We start from the raw sequence: 18253 nt of genomic DNA, 5'->3' as shown, positions 1-18253 counted from the left end.
GAGATATTTCTTTTTTACCTCAACATTTCTCTCCTACCTTCTCTCACTAAAGTCTGACGAGTAAAATAATACCATAGCATGACATATAGAACGTAAGTTCGGCCAGGACAAGAAGAATAGAAAATCCTGCCCCCCACTCATCTTTTTTTCCTTTAATATCCTAAATGTTAAAAAAAGTTACCAGTTTTTGAGATATATCGATAGTGCTTCAACTACAAATCATCCAAGTTTGCTATCAAAATCGTGCGCGTAAAAAGTCTAACGCATAATCGGCGGAATACAGGCACGAGAGAGGGAGAAAACGTGAGAAACACTTTCCAAACTAACTTGTATATATCACCCAATTCCCGTTTAAATTTCTTTACATAATCCTGATTAGTTTTCTTTCTGTTCCTAATTAGGATTTAATTGCCATTAGATCTGAAACATCCAAAAAGATAAATCCTTTTTAATCAGCAGAGAGAAGTACAGCAACGTTTATTCCTTTTTTCTAATATACACTTCGGAGCGGCTATTATCTGTGGAGCGCCATTGGACTGTAAAAGAAGGATAAAGAAGAGACTTTTGGAGAAGAACATCCATGTACTTCGCGTATCCTTCGGAACTCGCAGGTTTTGCCTCCAAGAAACTCGAGAGGGTTTTTTTTTTCATTTTCTTCCTTGCTTCTTACCTCCTTCACATTATTGCAAAACCGTGTAAACGGGAGACGGTGAACGAACGTCACGGGACACACACACACAAAAAAAAAAAAGTTATTCGCCAACGACAGAGTATTCATCTCTTATGAATGGAGGTAATAAGCGAGTCCCTTGAAGAACATATTTCGAAAACCGGGACGACCTTTTTCATCTACTATGTGGGTAAAAGAGAACAAAAAAGAAATATACTCTTTTGATATATATTTTCTTTTGAATAGGATCTTTCGGTGGAATATCTTTTAAGGTTTCTTTTCCACTCTGGATGTGAAATAGAAAAAGCGAATCTCTCAATGAGAGACCCTGAAAAAGAATAAATACACACAGATACATAAAAAAAAAAGATGAAATGGAACAGAAATGTTGCTCACCTCACATTACGATAAGCCGCCGAGGATTACTTACGGATCAAATGTGATACTTTCCAAAACTATTTTTTTTTTCCTTCTGCGTGTGGGAATTTAGAAAAGTGAAAATAACAGTGAGGAGGAGAAACACAGAATTATTTCTAGTATGACGTAAATAGTTGAATTCAGAGAATTTCGGAAATTTCAGCGCAAACGTCCTGTAAATGTGTACAACCTATCATCAAAAGAGAGTTTTGTCGCGAAACAATTTCGAGTTAATGATTTACAAGACCCCCAGTTGTCGTAGCAGAGCCAATACCACGCAGTTTTATTACCGGAAGAGAAATTTGTTAGTTTTTTTGTATTTTTTTTCAATTGGAATTTTCCGTTACAAATTGCAAATGCAGTAAAAAAAAAACACCGTCAACGTAAAGATACGAAACAATACAATAAATATATATATATATATATATATAAAACAAAAATGAGACATATATACACTTTTTGGGACCGTTCAAGTATTACGTAAGCAAATTTTTAAGCCATTTTTGACTTAAATGTCAAAAGTCATGACTCAAAAGTCAGCAAAACTCTCAACCCCCTGCCCCCTTGTCAGCAAAATTTCGTCATCAGCTCTGGCCCACTGAATCTTAACGCATATTGGTGGGATCAGAGACGTATACAGGTGGGGGGGGGGGCATGGTGGGTGCTCGTGTCCCCCCCCCCGACGATAAAAAATATTTTTTTAATTGTTTAATTGAAATTTTGGAAGAAAATACCTTTATATGTTATTGTAATCAATTTATATTAATTTCAATGTTTTTTGAACGGTTATGAACTCAAAATGTATCTTTAATAAATTCATTGCGACCCACCCTCTAAGCCATATAAATCCCCATAAAGGCCCTTGGCCCGCGGACCAAATATGGCCCTAGGGGTTATCTGATGCGGCCTGCCATCCTCAAACCTAATTTTGTAGAAATGAACTAAGCGCACCATTCACAGATCGCTTAAGTGTCCCGTGGTACAATTCCAGAACATTTAAGCGGCAAATTTTTAGATCACTTAAATGACCCGGGACACAGTTGCAGAACACTTCAGCGATCCGTGATACATTTGGAGATTCCTTGAGGGACAGGTGCCGTAGTTTTAGAGCATTTAAGTCCCCCCCCCCCCCAGTGCGGTTCTACATCACTCAAGTTACCCGCGGCACATTCTCAGATTATTTAATCGATCCCCGGTATATAATTACGGATCGCTTGAGTGATGCGTTTCACAGTTCCAGAGCACTCAAGCGGCCCGGACACATTTCCAGATCACTTGGATCCGCGAAAAATTTAGAGATCACTAAAGTGGCTCTGTAAAGCACTTGTCAATAGGGGGAATGGTACTTGAAGTGCCCACAAACTATCGAAAGGTTTTTCTCGTTTTTGGGGCAGCGAGTAAGATGCCATTAAGAATATTTCATATTTTCATAAAGGGTGGTTGATGATGTAAGCATTGTCCAAACCCCCACCCTCATTGTCATCATAAGTCAGCAAATCGGAACCCCCTCCCCCCCCATCGATGATGACGTAATACTTGAACGGCCCCTATGTGACCCGAAGGGATTTTGCAATCCTTCCATCAGGTCTAGATGAGGTACATAATTCAAAGTTGTTACAATGCAACAGCATTGGTTACTGTGGCGTTTTTGTTAGTTACTATAATATAGTATAGCGCTCGTTATGATTCAAAAACCGGTCTTGTTCCTGTTTTGTTTATATGGCGCTTATAGACACGAAGTTACATCCATTTTAGTATTGCATTTCTACATACAAGTAATCCGTGAATAAAAACTAGTGATGTGTTTCACGAATAAAATTTTATTTTTGAGTTTGAAACATGATTTCTAAAAATGCATTGATTACGTCAATACGAAATTTAAATATAATATTTTGCTACACACATTGATTCAGAAAAAATGGGAAAAACTGTGATAGCACACACCAATACAAGCAATTGTGATCAAACAATGCTCGGTCTAACATGAAACGCACACGGCCGCTACGCAAACGTTAAAACGGCATTCCTGTTGAAATTTATCGGGAGAAAAAGAACACCATGCATGCAAATGTAACCTGGGGAAGAAGAAGAAGAAGAAACCGTATGCAAATCTGCGTCACAGTGAATAAAAGGCACGGACGCCAGCCCTGTGAAGTTATTCCAGCGTGCAACCGTTCTTACAGTTGTAACGTGCGGGATAATGACGCACTTTAGTAATACTGAGTCTGAATGAGGGGTTTCATTCTCAAAGAGGTCTCTTCGCATTCTCCAAAAGTCATTCTTCCACTTTTCCGGGGTTTGGTCGTCCTGGACTGGAGTATGCCGTTATGTTTTGGAGACCATACTTACAGAGGGAGATAAACTTGGTCGAGGAGGGTCCACGGTGGCACACGGGCTTAAGCTATGAAGAGAACATTGATTTGTGGATCGAAAATGTTTGCATTGGAAGAAAGAAGAGCGCAGGTGTCGGGGCGATATGATTTAGGTGTTTAAAATTGTAACGGGATGGATAAAATTGAGCATGTATTTTATTAATGCTATCTCAATCAACTTCTTCGAAGGGGGACACCAGTATCGATTGGTAAGGGATATTCTAGGTTGTAATGTCACAGGGTGTTTTTCCTTTAATAGGGTTGTGATTTTGTTGTCCCTTTAATACATGGAATAGCTTGCCTCTAGGGGTCGTGAAGTGAAACACAATAGAGACGTTAAAAAAAAGAACTATAGTAGACATAATGTGATAAATCCATGAGCTATACATTCTTACGAAGGTATTTTTTAACAACTGGCTGTTGCGAAGATATATTTCGGAAAGAGAGAAAATTCAACTGCCCCTGCGGGGAATCGAACCCACGTCCTTTCACTTTCCGGGTGAACGCCCTAGACCACTAGACTACAGAGGCACCGAATTTCTCAATCTTTCCTTGGAGCTCGTGTACACTGAAAGGGAGCGTACATAGACGGCCGGACCAGACTCAGGCCAAGCTCACAACTGCTGACGCTGCCACCAGATGGCGACTTATACAAGGATGACGTCACTCTCACCTTCGTATGGTAGCGGAGAGTGACGTCATCCTTGTATACATTCTTAGATGAGACAACCATAATTTTTTGTTTGCATCATATTTATATTTTAACATAATAATTGTTTTTTTATAGCTCTTATTAGGTTCCTGTATTTTTGATGTAGTTTAGATATAATATTCGACGTCTATTTTTTATGAGCATCTTTTTTCAGTTGTGGCCTTTGAATTTGTATAATCATATTCCTTGACAATTAAACTGTGTTATAATTTGACAGTGGCACAGTGATTGCGTGTTTCAATGTAGATGTCTGTGTCAGCGTTTTTTCTTCTGATTTTTAAACACATGTATTCAGTTTTTTTTGTACGTTTAATTTTAGTTTATGTTTGACTGGCCATAAATTTCAATTTCAATTTTATTAATATTTTAGACGAATGATAACAATACATTAGGTTAGTGAAAACCACCAAGGAGACACCAAGATCCCATGATGGTTGTTACAATGAAGTTAATTCAATAACATTTAATTATCATACAGTGTAAAATAAAGAGTCGCTATGTAGTGATTTTTGAGATTGAAAACAAAAAATTATGAAAAAACTTCAAAATAGGAAGGGGGGGGGGGTTGGGGGAATGTGATTACACAAACACATATAATACAAGAAATACAAATATATATGAATAATGCAATGATGCAAGGGACACAGGGGGGTGCTTTAGTGATTATAAAAAAAACTATAAATCAACATACGATTATGTATGAATTGGACTGGCAGAGCAGTTGAGAGCAAAGGTATTTTAATGAATAATTCGACCGTGGGAGGTGAAACGACAGTAACACACACACAACAGGGAGTGATTGAGAATCTGAGGATGAAATCAGAAATAATTTTCAATATTGAAAATTTGTAGCAAGTGTTTTTTCAGGTTTTTTCTGAAAATTGAAAATGAGTGCGACTGTATGAGATCATTTGGAAGGCTATTAAAAAATTTAGGAATGAAAAAGCTAAAATGTCTTTTCAGGATAGTTTTATGAACTAAAGGCATTGAGTAAATTAAATTCTACCTATTAGATGTTCTTGACGAGTTCAGAGGTAAAGAGAATTGGTTTTCTTTAATTATAAGTATGGATCGGTAGAAGTATAGATGTCTTAAAGGAAGGATGTTTAATTGAAAAAGTTCATTGTTGGAGTGTTGTAATTGCTTGCCAAAATTCTAATAACTTTTTTTTGTAAAGAAATAATGGGTGCAATATTGGTGACATAATCACTTCCCCAGAGTGGCAGACCATACAGTAAGTGTGAATGAAACATTGAATAATAATAGGTTAACTAGAAAGATCGGTTTACATATGGTTTCAGGTTGGAGAATTTGTATAAAATGAAACGAGGTTTTGATTTTAAATGATTACAATGAGATATTCGTTTTAGATTTTGATCTAATTAATTTTAAATTTTAATCAATTCCTCTTCTATATTTTTAAAAGACTTTACAACGTATGGCACAGTATCGTCAGTAAAAGATATCAATTTGCCATTTAGCTTCAATTTACAAAAAATGTTGATAACAATTAAAAGCAATAATGGTCCTATAAAACAGATTCTTGTAGCGTGCCTTTTTTGACTTCCTGAAATGTGCGTATTTCTTCATTAATTTTAACAACCTGCTGTCAATTATAGTAATTGAGTTACAAACCAACTTTACTATTTTTTTTCAACTAATGATAACACTCTTACTGCAATTTTAATACATTGTGTGCATTTTTATATTTCCTCTTAGATAGTGATAGGTTTGATATTTTCGAAAGAGCTTCTTCAAAAACAAACACACTAACACACAATAAATTTCAGGATAATACTTATTATAAGCACTTAACTGTGCTCTTTTCAGTTTCGATAGATAATTAACGATGATTCCGGCATCTAACACTTTAGTATGCCATGCTAAAAATACTAATGTAATTTATAACGATTTTTTTTATTACTTGTTCGATAGTTTTCCACTGATCTCTCAAGAAATTCTTCATCGAAAAACGAAATTGCTTTGATGCATCGTTATATGAGTGTGTCACGAAAGCGTCGATAACACATCATGGAAGCAATCAAGGATCTATTGAAAACCGTGGATGTCTTTCTCGTTCTCCTCTTTGTAAAAATAAAAGTGGAAAGAAATTGGGTTTTACAGAGGTGTTAACCATTACACGAAGACTAAGTTGATTCGGTAATAACTAAAAAAAAAAATGGCGAAAGAGTAAAAAGTAGAAAATTGCACTAGCATCGGAAATCATTGGAGAGAGAGTCTCGAGAGATAACCTATTCTATCTCTTTGGGTGATTTAGAACCAATCCATTTCACAACGGCTCTCACGGAATTTCGAATTCAAGCTTTGACAGGGAAAAGGAAAATTATTAAGCAATATTAAAATTGGTAGTCTATGTTGTTTTAATAGTGAGTGACAGTTTTTATTCGAAGATTTTTTAAAACTACGAGGAATTTCCGTTCAATTTAAGTGCTAAAAGTCTCTTTTTCTTATCGAATTTTCATTACTATTATTTATTAGCACTTTTCACGGGAGGAAAAGTTGGGAAATTGACATATTTTTGAATCTCGATGCATGGGAAATATTTATTTAATGGACAGATGGTATAGAAGCACAAAGAGGGAAAAAACGGTGAATGGTTTGGTAATAAATGGTATTCTTGATCTTATTTTTTTAATGAATCGGAATAGAAATCGTATATAGATGAAGGTACTGTTATGTAAATACATATGGTATATATTTTTTTCGAAAAACTTGCATTTTAATAATAAACATCAGCCAGAAACAATATATGACAAAATCTTTTCGTATGGATGACAATTTATAATGGCATGTTTATATTAAAAATTTTGATATTACTATAACATGCTATACTATGTATAGAATTCAGCTGTTAATGTAATGAACGTTACGAGCATATTCAAAATAATGTGTGGACGAAACCATTATATCATATTTTAAATGACGGTCACTTGAGGCATACAAATAACAAACTGAGATGTTACAGACACATAATGACATAATTCATAAGTCAAATCTGCGAGTGTATTTAGGGTGATGGGGCGTCAAGGAAACCACATTGCCAACAAAAATAATGCAAATAAATGAAATTTTATATTTTAAATATATGAATTAATTGAAAAAAAACCTCGCAACTCACTTAAACTATCTAAAATGGATGACTTAAACAGAAAAAAAATTAAAATAATCTGAAATAGTTGTAAAAATATCTAGAAAAAATCTTCGTTGAAATAAGAGATATTTTCTTTGAGGGGTAGTTGAGAACACAATGTCGTTGAGAGAGTCACTCGCCTCATCGTCACTGCCATCGTAAACTGGGATTCCTCTACATCGCATGTTCTCAGGAAAGAAACTTCCAAATCTTCATCATCATACTTGTTCACAATTTCAGCCTTGTAGTGTTTGATAGAATTTTCCCCAAAAGATCACGAAGTCACCAATTTCAGCATTCTGTGGTTACGACTGATTGTTACTTTGACTGAAGATCTCGTCTTCGTCACATTCAGTTGTGTAAGGCCCCAGTCATTCAATGGATGTCATCTTCCTCCTGGGTGCTCAGATATTTATCTTCTTGTCGTCTCTTCCTTGCTAAATTAAAATAAATGTTGGTTGGTTCTCTGATAAAAAATGACAATTAGAAAATGGGCAAAGTGACACCACGGATTTCCTATGGAACCTGGGATGACGTTGCCCAATAAAATAAAAATTAAGGTTCAAAATCTAAATATATTCCACAATTGCTTTAAAATCTCCATTACGTTTACTAATAATAATAATAACTGATGGGACTCACCTCGTTATTAACCCTTATAGCGGCAATCCCGAGATATTTCGTCAAACTTGATCTGCTTTATTTCGGTCATCCCGAAATATCCAGGGTTCTTAAGGTGTTTTAACTTATAGTGTGGCAGTTATAATGCGGATTAGGAAAATTTTAAACACAGCTCAGAGGGTTATAAACGCTGCACAAATGAAAATTTGGGGTCTTCAAATTTTCCTTCAGATTCAACTCTCGTCAGCAAAAAACCGCTCATTTATATGTAAAAAAAAATGCCTTGACGAATGCAACGTGTCAAAAGATCAGTTAAGGTATCCGAGAGTACTTTTCTGTAAAGTGGTACTGGAGTGAACTTTAATAGCATTTTTTGGTTGAAAATGTCTCGAAATGGTGAAAACAGTAACAAATTTTTGTCTATCTATGTCATTTTCTATGAAAAAGTAATTTTTATACCAAATTTTTGGCAAAATTCACGTATAATTCGAAACGCGATATCAACACGTAAAAAAAAATTGTTAATGAAATGTTTTGTGCGCATGGAAGTAGAGTGGCTAGGAAGCTAGCCTCTGACTGTTCAGTGTTCAGGTCTGGGTTGAATCCCGGCTCGGGCAGGGACGTCCACCAACACTAACTAATTCCCTGGATGGATCATGCTGATCCCTGTGGAATAAGTGAGGATCACGTTATTATTATTATTACATTTAGCTAGTGCTTTTGCAGGTTGTGAACCGAAATTTAAAGAATTGCATGATACGCTCATAAGTTACACCCAAATACGTTAATGTAAGTGTGAATGTTCTTGAAATTTTATCCTACAATACTACTATAAAATACTGTAATTCAAAAAATATATGTGATATACTTTAGACATTGATTCATAATCTCAACAATATATAGCAATATACCATATTAAAATTTCGTATTTATACAATGAATAGAGTTTTAGAAATCATGTCACAAACTCACAAGTAAAATGTCGAAAATATTATTGTTCGTAAAACATGTTTAAATTTTTCTTTCACGGAATACTTGTATGTACAAACGCAACACTGAAGTGGACGTAACTTCGGTTCTGAGCATCATGTAAACAATGCCTGTTTTGGAATAACAAAGAATAGGGCTTTCATAAAAAATAAAAATCGATATTTTCTTCCAAAATGACATTTTTAAAGTTGTCGGATACATTAACACTTAAATGACCACATATTATTTCCCGTAGGCTTACTCTAAGACCGGCGATTTTCACGTTTGGAAATAAAAACAAATACATGAGACAATTAAAAATCGAGAAATCTCGTTGCCGGTCTATTACGTCTCAACATTGAAACACGAGAAATCTCGTGAGGGGTCGTTTAAGAAGTGTTTTTAAGCATATTTTACCCCGCTAAAAACCATTTTTCCAAAAGTGGTCAAAGTCACCCTAGTTGACGGTAGTGGGATTATTGAAAAAAAAAAATTACCGCAGTAAATGTGCATAATGGTTTCAACGTAGAAGTTAAAAATAAAATCTTGAAATTTCCATTGAAATTCTCATCAAATGTTATACCCATGTTCTTCCATGTTCTTACATGGAATATAACTCGCGGCATCACCACATTTCATTTTCAGCGTTTTTCAAAAGAGTGCATATTTCCTTGAAACTATAGATTTGTGTCTTTTTATCGTCTAAAAACTCTCCGAAACTGAATTTAACATTTATTTGACGTTTGTTCCGCATCTTTTGCCGAAAGCGACAGTTACCACAAAAATACTTCAGTTTTTTGTCTATTGTGCAATACTTTCTGTCATACACTCGATGTTTCTCAGAACTTTGTACAAAACCAGTAAACACTTGTCTAAGGGGTCCTGAATTCTCTACTTTATACTTTAGTTTAAGAAAAACCATATTCATGTATGTTATGCTATATTGATATACGTTACAATTCCTATATACACGATAGTCAGTTGGAGTTTCAAATATACCGAATTGTATTTTGTTACGGGAAACTAGGCCTGTCTATAGGCCAAAAGTTCTGTACCCTTGATCTTTTCCCATGGGTGCACAACTTCCGTTTCGTGATAGGTGTTCCAGTAAAAAAGTATCAATACATAGAAGACGACAAACGCCTAGGCTGACCACATTTCCTTCATAAAAGTACGGAAAATCATATTTTTACGGGTATGTTTCACCAATTACCGCAAATAATTATCAGGCGCTGGTAAAGTCGCCAATTATCACAGAAAAAAAATCGCTAACTGCAAGTAAAAAAATTGTCAATTGCACCCACCAAAATTGTTAACTGCAATTAAAATTGCCAATTACAGCCAGAAATGTTTTCAAAGGAACGTAAAGTTGCCAGTTAGATCGAAAAAAGTTGCGAAAGAATAATAATAAAATAATCAGAAATTATTTTTTTCAAAATTTCTAGTAAGCGTAAGTTATGACGATGGAAATTACTGGAATGTCTCGTGAAATTAAAGGAATGTCTCGTGAAATTACAGGACATATGGTCACCCCATGTATAGAAATCTGGCCCCCAAGCGGCAGAATTTCCGCATGTTTGGCCAGCGGACTGAAAAAGATTGTGTACAACTGTTCTCTGTTTCGTCAGCATTAGACAATAGAAAATCCAAAAAATTCATCAGGAAATTAAAATAACATTGAATTTCCACTGCATTAGAAAAAGCAAAATATTTAACAATCGACTTGTAAATGTAGAGATCACAAGAAACATATCACGTGACCCAAAATCACTAGATCAGTTTCTAACATCGATTCCAAATAAAAAAAATGCCGAAAAAAATATTAATACAAAAAAAAAAAAAACCATTCCGTTTCTTCAGCGAATTTCATTAATTTCATTAACCATTATCCGATTTTCTCTACGTTAGCTTCTTTTTTTTCCCATAGAGAGAGATAATATCCCAAGAAGCAAGACATTCTATATCAGTGTGTTCTAAAGAAAGTGGGCAATACAGCCCCCTGATGAGCGATGGAATGGTCCAGAGGGGCAATATACGCTACGAGTATAACATAGTATCCTATGGTTTGTTTGAGTTGGAGGCGATGAGTGAACATTTCTGAAGAAGGGCGCGATGGAGCATAAAGTTTGGGAAACTATCTTCTACATTAGGGGTGACCAACTGCTTTTCTTATTTGACAAAAACAATTTGTATTTTCATATTCTCAACACACGAGCATAAAACCTCTTTAAACAAACACAGGTTACATAATCGATTGGAAAAATCAATTGTGGGAGTTATGGAAGTAACAGTAGCAGATTTTCTTGCGGAATCATCGGAGGTCAGTGACGGTAATATCGACGAGCAAAATTTTTCTTTTAAGTAAGTAAAGCTAAAAAAAAAATACTCGGGGCCCACAAAAAAGATTCGGCTGAGTTGCGAGCAACTGACACCATTAACTTGAGGGCTAAAATTCCAGAAAAATCTCAGGAGAATATTAAGTTCACCGCGTTTGATAAATCAGAGCAAACAAACACCAACACCACATTCCTATCACGAAGTTCTTGGGAAAAGTTTCACATCCATGAATAAAAAAATGTCCAAAATCCAGCCTTCAGTGGAAATGTTTCTAGGACTGCACATAAAGGACCTACTAACTTCGCTGAATCTAATGAGTTGCTGAGAAACTTGGAAAAAATCAGATGACTCAACCCCAAAAATTTTCTCCAATTTTACTTTTTGGACTTGGGGAGTGGATTTCCCGACTTTGACAAAAACTCGGGAAAAATTCTAGTTAGTGGGGATCCGGAAGCAGCCGATGTTACTTACTTACTGACCGTCTGTACTAACTGAAGTACATTACATACACCTTCCTAGGCTGTGTGTTTACTAGCCCGTCTGTAATCCCACAATTCCATCATCAGCTGGACATGGGGGTAAATATTTGAGTCTGGTCTGGTAAGCAGTTGTAGTCCTTGCTGCAGACGCGATTTCCGTCTGAGCGGATTTCAATGTCTATGAGAGAACATAAATACTCTCTTCCAAAAAATGAAGAGTTCAGTTAATAATTCATTGATAATTGTTTAAGTTAATTAGTTAATAAATCTCTTCAAAATGTTTGTGGCCCGCGATGCCATAGCAAGCAATCAAAAAAAAAAAAAATGGGTGTGGCTTATTTGTATATGCCGGGGTTTTCTCTCTCCTTGTGCATGCGGCTTATATACCGGAGTTTTGTCCCTAGTGCTGTCCGTGACTCTGCATCTGACCATTAAGTTGGCCCTCGGACAGAGAGAAGTCCACCCCTGTTCTATATCATGAAATATGAAAGGAATAAAAATCCAACACTTATACAGAAGAACAGCGGTTGAAGAAACAGAAAGATAGAGAGATAGATATATATGAGAGAGAAAAGTAGAAATGAGAAAATAAACAGGATACAGAGTACCCCAAATAAATAGAAAAATAATAGTGGGTACCGAAACTGATTTCCTCATACAACCAATCGGTAACAGCATCGTGTTTCCTATCGTGTTGAGTGTATTTATATTTTTCTACTAATACTTACTAGCAACTCTTACTTGCAACTCGAATTTCGAACGAATTGGCGCATGTTTTGTGTATCATTGGTTTGCCTCAGAGAAGCTACTGCTATGTGTTCAAGAAATGCTGTCAACTGCTTTGCAAATTCGGAGGCAAACGACTGGGCAGTTTCCTTGTTCGAATAACGCGTGGATTTTAAAGGCTTGGTTGCTCTATGTATATAGATACTTTTCTCTTAGAAAACATTTCCAGGTCCGGATGGAACCCTTTGACGGTCCGCACTTGGCCTACGGTCCAGGAGTGTGGACCTTTCCTTTATTCCAGGGGGTGCACAACGTCCGGTCTGTCAAGAGCTCCATCCAACCAGTGAAAATTGTTCAAGGTAGAATGTATCAATACATACAACACGACAAACGCCTAGGCTGGCCATATTGCCTTCGTAAAAGTATAGGAAATCGGATCCATACGCGGGTATATTTCACCAATTATCAAAACAAAATTATGAAGTGCTAGTAAAGTTGTCAATTATCGCAGAAATTGTTAACTGCAAGTAAAAAGCTGCCAATTACACCCAAAAATTTGTTAACTGCAAGTGAAGTTGCTAATCATAGCCAAAACAATTGACAAATTCAAGTATAGTTTCCAATTACAGCCGAAAAATTGTCGAAGGCCAGTAAAGTTGCCAATTACAGCCAAAAACAAATTACCAAACACACATAAGATTGACAATTACAGCCAATAAGTTGTGGAAAATAAGTGAAGTAAACCAATTACAGCCAAAAAATGATGGAAAAAACCTTAATTTATAAGTCCTAAACATAACTTAACATCCTTTTTTTCGAAACTTCTAGTAAGCCTCGATGAAAATAAAGTAAAAAACGGGACATTTTATGAAAAAGTTAGGATATTACAGAAATGCCCCGTAAAATTACAGATCATATAGTCCACCCCTTGTATAGAAATCAGGCCCTCGAGCACCAGAATTACCGCATATTTGGCCCGCGGACTGAAAAGATTGTGTACCCACTTCTCCATTCCGCCAACACGTGACAATAGAGAATCTTAAAAAATTCATCAAGAAATGTAGTATATTATAACATCGAACATAAATAGTAAAAAACGTAACATTGAAATTCCACCCCATTAGAAAATACAAAATACTTAACAATCAACATCACTTAGTAAATATAAGAACATATCACGTGACACCAAATCACTAGATCAGTTCCCAACGTCGATTCCAAATCTCAAACAAAAAATATATATTAATACAAAAAAGTATATCCCGTTCCTTCAGCGAATCATTAACCATTCTCCGATTTTTTTCTACGTTAGTTTCTGTTTTCTTTTTTCTCCCCATAGAATAGATAGCATCCAGAGAAGCAAGACATTCTATACCGTGAAATGAAAAAAAAAAAAAAATTCAGGAAGAACCATTATCGTAAACGTGCCAACATTTATATAGGAAAAAACAGCGGTTGAAGGAACAGAAAGAAAGAGAGAGATACATAGCGAGAGAGAGAGAGGAAAAAATAGTAAATAAAATGAGAAAATAAACAGGATACAGAGTACCAAAAAAGAATAGCGTGTACCGAAATGGATCTTCTCATACCACCAACCGGTAACAGCATTTCTATCTTTATGAGCAAAGAGAGCTCCAATTCCAAACTAGAAGGTGCAATATTTGTTCCTCTTTTCGTTACCAGATAAGAAGAAGTTCCGTTTGGTACTACATACATCAACTTTAGTGTAGATTGGATAAGGAACCGAAATATAAATAAAAACTGCTTCCAACTCATTTCAACAGCGGAAGAAATATAATGAAAAAAAATCGCTGGAATGTGTTAAAAAAAAATTCAAAAACAATTGTGACGTGTGATTTTTTTCACTCGCTTTTCGTCGGGACTATTTTACTATGTTATCATTCTTTATGGCCAATTATAAAGCATTGAGATATTTTTGTTACCGTTATTTTCATTGGATTTATCAAAAGAAGCCTCGTAGCAAACGTTTCCAGTGTCAAATAATTCACAATTAATATAAAAGATACGAATAGAAGAGTACAGGCGAACTCGACTTTCGCACAATTCGCTATTTCGCATATTTTAAAAATTCAATTTTTTTTAAAGATTTTTGTCGATAATGCAAAAATTGTTCGCTTAAAAAGTTAGCTCGCGCTCACTCAAACATTGCCTCCTAGTGTAGCGGACTTCTCGAAATCGGCATTACCAGGGTTCCGAGCCGCAGTGTCGGGGACGAATATTTCACGTTTATTCTTGAGTTGGAGTGCGTGTCGATACGTTGTGTGTTCTGTCAATTTATTATTTGCATATTTAAATATTTTGCCTTTATAAATTTATTAACATGAGTGAGAAACAAAGAAACTGCAGTGTTGATACAAAAAAAAAATTAAACACTCAAATTTAATACGATCGAGACAAAGATGGAAATAATTAGACGTCCTGTAAACGGTAAATCCTTTGCTTCATTTGGCCGTTCGTACGACACAAACAGGTCAACGATATATTCAATTTTGAAAAACAAGAATAAAATTTGATGATTGTGAGTTCTGAAGTGCTTAAAAGGCCTATCAACTTCTCCTGAGGTTAAAAAATGTGGTTTTTATTACCACCCATTCCTGTTCCGGGTATTTACTACCATGTTTGCTCTCATCAGAATTTAAGAGCAACTAAATTTTCTTGGTTGAGCAGATCCATAATGCGTATGAAGGTATTCATAATCTACATTGAAATCCCATAATTCATATCGATACACTTTTTCTTATAGAACGAGTTTTGTGAAACCGAATCCGTAGATTCAAGATTACTCGAAAGACTGGTTATTTGTGGAGATGAAGATTACAAGGAAGAAAATTCGTCACTGCCTCCACGGGGACTCGAACTCCGGTCTCTCGCTTGCCGGACGAGTGCTCTACCATCTAAGCTATGGAAGCAGATAGAATATTTAAACCTTGGAGCGTATATAATATTGGCTTGGAATATTTAAATATTCTATCTGTTTCCATAGCTTAGATGGTAGAGCACTCATCCGGCAAGCGAAAGACCGGGGTTCGAGTCCCCGTGGGGGCAATGATGAATTTTCTTCCTTGTAATCTTCATCTCCACAAATAACCTGTTTTTCGATTAATCTTGTATTGACAAGTGGAGAGGACGTTTCTATATGCGAATCCGTAGAATATAAAACTACATTTTGTTTCTTCAAAAATAAAAATCATGCGTCGTATAAAAAGACGAAGTGATATCATTCCAGCATGTTTCGATTCTACTGAGACAAAATACAAATCTATTCACAAGTATCGAGGTTACGAGAGACGATTTGAAATTCTGAATTTATACATGTTTTATGACACTGAAATACTTGTGCGAAGTTGTATATTCGATGCATCATGTTCAGATGTCTCCTCATGCGATACATTTCAGTAATGTAATGATACTTTTCAGTCTAACTGGGGGGTATAGAGCGTGGGATGTTGTATATTTGTCATTTTATTTTTGAATACGATGTGAGTGGATATACGTGCTTGAGTTAAATTTGAGTGAGCATCATATGGTATTTTGGAGATATTTGTAACATACAAAAAAAAGTGTTGATTGTAGTGTGTTTTGACGAAGGAAAACCCATGTATCTGCTAAATATATCTTTATCTACAAACAAGAAGTTAATCACCATGGTGAAAACACAGTTATAGATGCTAAATTTGAAATTATAAAATAAAAATTCATGCCGTAAATGTTGAGAGGTTTACGCGCATGAAAGCTACCGAAATCTTAAAATCTCAGTCTCATTACTAACACAAATACTTAAAATATTCAAAAATAAAACTATGTAAAAATGTTTTCAGACGATAACACCAAACACTATAACAGAAACAGATAGTAACGAAATGTATAAATAAATAAGAAAATGGTATAAAAAGTAAATAAGTACATAATAATAAAATAAAATAAATAAAAATAAAATAAAAAGAGGTGTAACAAAACTAAATGAAAGTGATACACAAATTGAAGAAATAAAAATGAAATGAATAAATATAAAATAAATTAATAGTACATAAATGAAAATAAAACTAAAAAAAATGTTTGAAAATTTGAAAAAAAGTAGACAAAAAATAAGTATCGCAATTTCATGCGCATAATCCACGGCTTTATAATCAACGTATGTGAAATACATTCACCAACAATGAAGTATTAAAAGTCGAGTCATATTGTTCTTACAAACAATGTCGATGTTTCAACTCGCATCTACATATTCATCCATGAAAAACAAAATTTTTTATTTTTTTCGAATCAGTCTTCTAAGTATGTATTTCTATCCCAAACTCTAAGAGAAACCCTTGCAGAAAACGGTAGTACGCAACGACATATTGTATGCAGTAAGGAGAGTAATCTGTGGGATTATACAGGGCTCTCGTCTTATATAGTAAGGGCTGTTTCATCCCTTTTAAGTTACGCTTGCCGCCTCGGCTCAGTGGGTGTGACCTCTTAGCTACTACTATTACTTAACCAAACATGCACCTCGTACACATTCCTTTGAGGAATTTCTTCCGAATCTGTACATGTCGGAACGTATTGTGTGAGTGCATGTATATGCAAAGTCCTAACGCATAAATGTTGTAAGAGTTGTGCTTGTTTCGTGTTCTTGCTAGTGCTGACATCTGTGCTTAGATATTTTGAAGTAAAGATTGTACTTGATTGATTTTTCATGGCGTCTTAGCTACTTCTTCACATCTCTGCATTTTCCTTACAAGTTAATCGCCTATTCTACTGTTTTTAAGTGAGTGATCTCTCGTTCATGGCGTCGTTTTAGTGTATCAATTATTATGCCCGCGTGGTATTTTTATAATCTTTTTGTAATCTATAAGCTAGAAAACCGATTAAAATCAAGAAATAGTTGGTAAGTAATAATGTCGACTCTGGTGCTTCATGAAACAGTCCTCCTTATATAGCCCTAGAGATTATGCAAGAAATTATTATTATAGGTTATAATTAAGAACAAAATTATCCACATTTAAATGAAAACTTGATACTGCCTTTGTTTGAACACGAACTCGATCTAATGCATTAGTAACAAGTGCAATTCTTCTCAAAATGATGTAAATGATAACCAACGCCAATACAGTATTTCAATGCACTAAATATAAAATAATGCTATTCTATTTCACGCCGCTTCGAAAAATTGGGGATAAAAATCGGTTTTTAAAATTTTCTTCCCTCCCTAGTAACACTGCGATATCTTGTCTTACAAGAATTTTAACGTTGGCTGTTGCTATTATTATTATTATTTTTGGCAATTTTTTCACGCACTTGTTGTTAGTGATAAAGGCGATCAAAGAAATTTTTCCGAACCATCATTTGCAGAAGAGAAAAGTGGGGAAACGGAAAAGAAAACACACAATGTATAAAAGAATCAATCCGTTGCGTCTGCGGTTTTCAGATAAGTGAGACATAAAAGAAATCTTTACAAAAAAAAAAACCCCGAATACATGAAATTCTTCTTTTCTAAATATTTATTTCCGTTTTTTGTCTGTTTGTTCAAAGTCGAAATTTCGACGAAAACCGAAATATTTGACGCTTTTTGTTCGATGAATAGAAATGGAATATTCTTTTGTTAAATATTCACACCCGAATGACGTAATATCCAATTTATTTGATGGAGAATAATTAGTTCTTGGTTTTCAATATGATCCGTTCACTTTCTTCATTCGTTTGCATTTAAATTTTTCTACACGAGAATTTGAATGAAAGTTTTATCCAAAAGTTCTGGGAATATATCCTTTGATATGGTTTAGTTATTATAATTGA

General features: G+C 35.0%; 1 protein-coding gene and 1 non-coding gene across 2 annotated transcripts in view; one reads left to right on the top strand and one right to left on the bottom strand.

The window, feature by feature from the left end:
• LOC149077109 (putative G protein-coupled receptor No9) overlaps positions 1–18253 on the top strand; it is a 198411-nt gene that overhangs the window by 32152 nt on the left and 148006 nt on the right. The gene's annotated exons all lie outside the window — the stretch shown is intronic.
• TRNAS-GGA (transfer RNA serine (anticodon GGA)) lies at positions 3917–3990 on the bottom strand. The gene has a single exon. It is a non-coding gene; the product is annotated as a tRNA-Ser (tRNA).

Source organism: Pholcus phalangioides, unplaced genomic scaffold, assembly GCF_987345545.1.
Source record: "Pholcus phalangioides strain wild (caught in Gottingen) unplaced genomic scaffold, Ppha-v1.0 ptg000015l_1, whole genome shotgun sequence".
NCBI classification, from domain to species: Eukaryota; Metazoa; Arthropoda; class Arachnida; order Araneae; family Pholcidae; genus Pholcus; species Pholcus phalangioides.
This window is presented reverse-complemented; position numbering and strand designations above follow the sequence as displayed.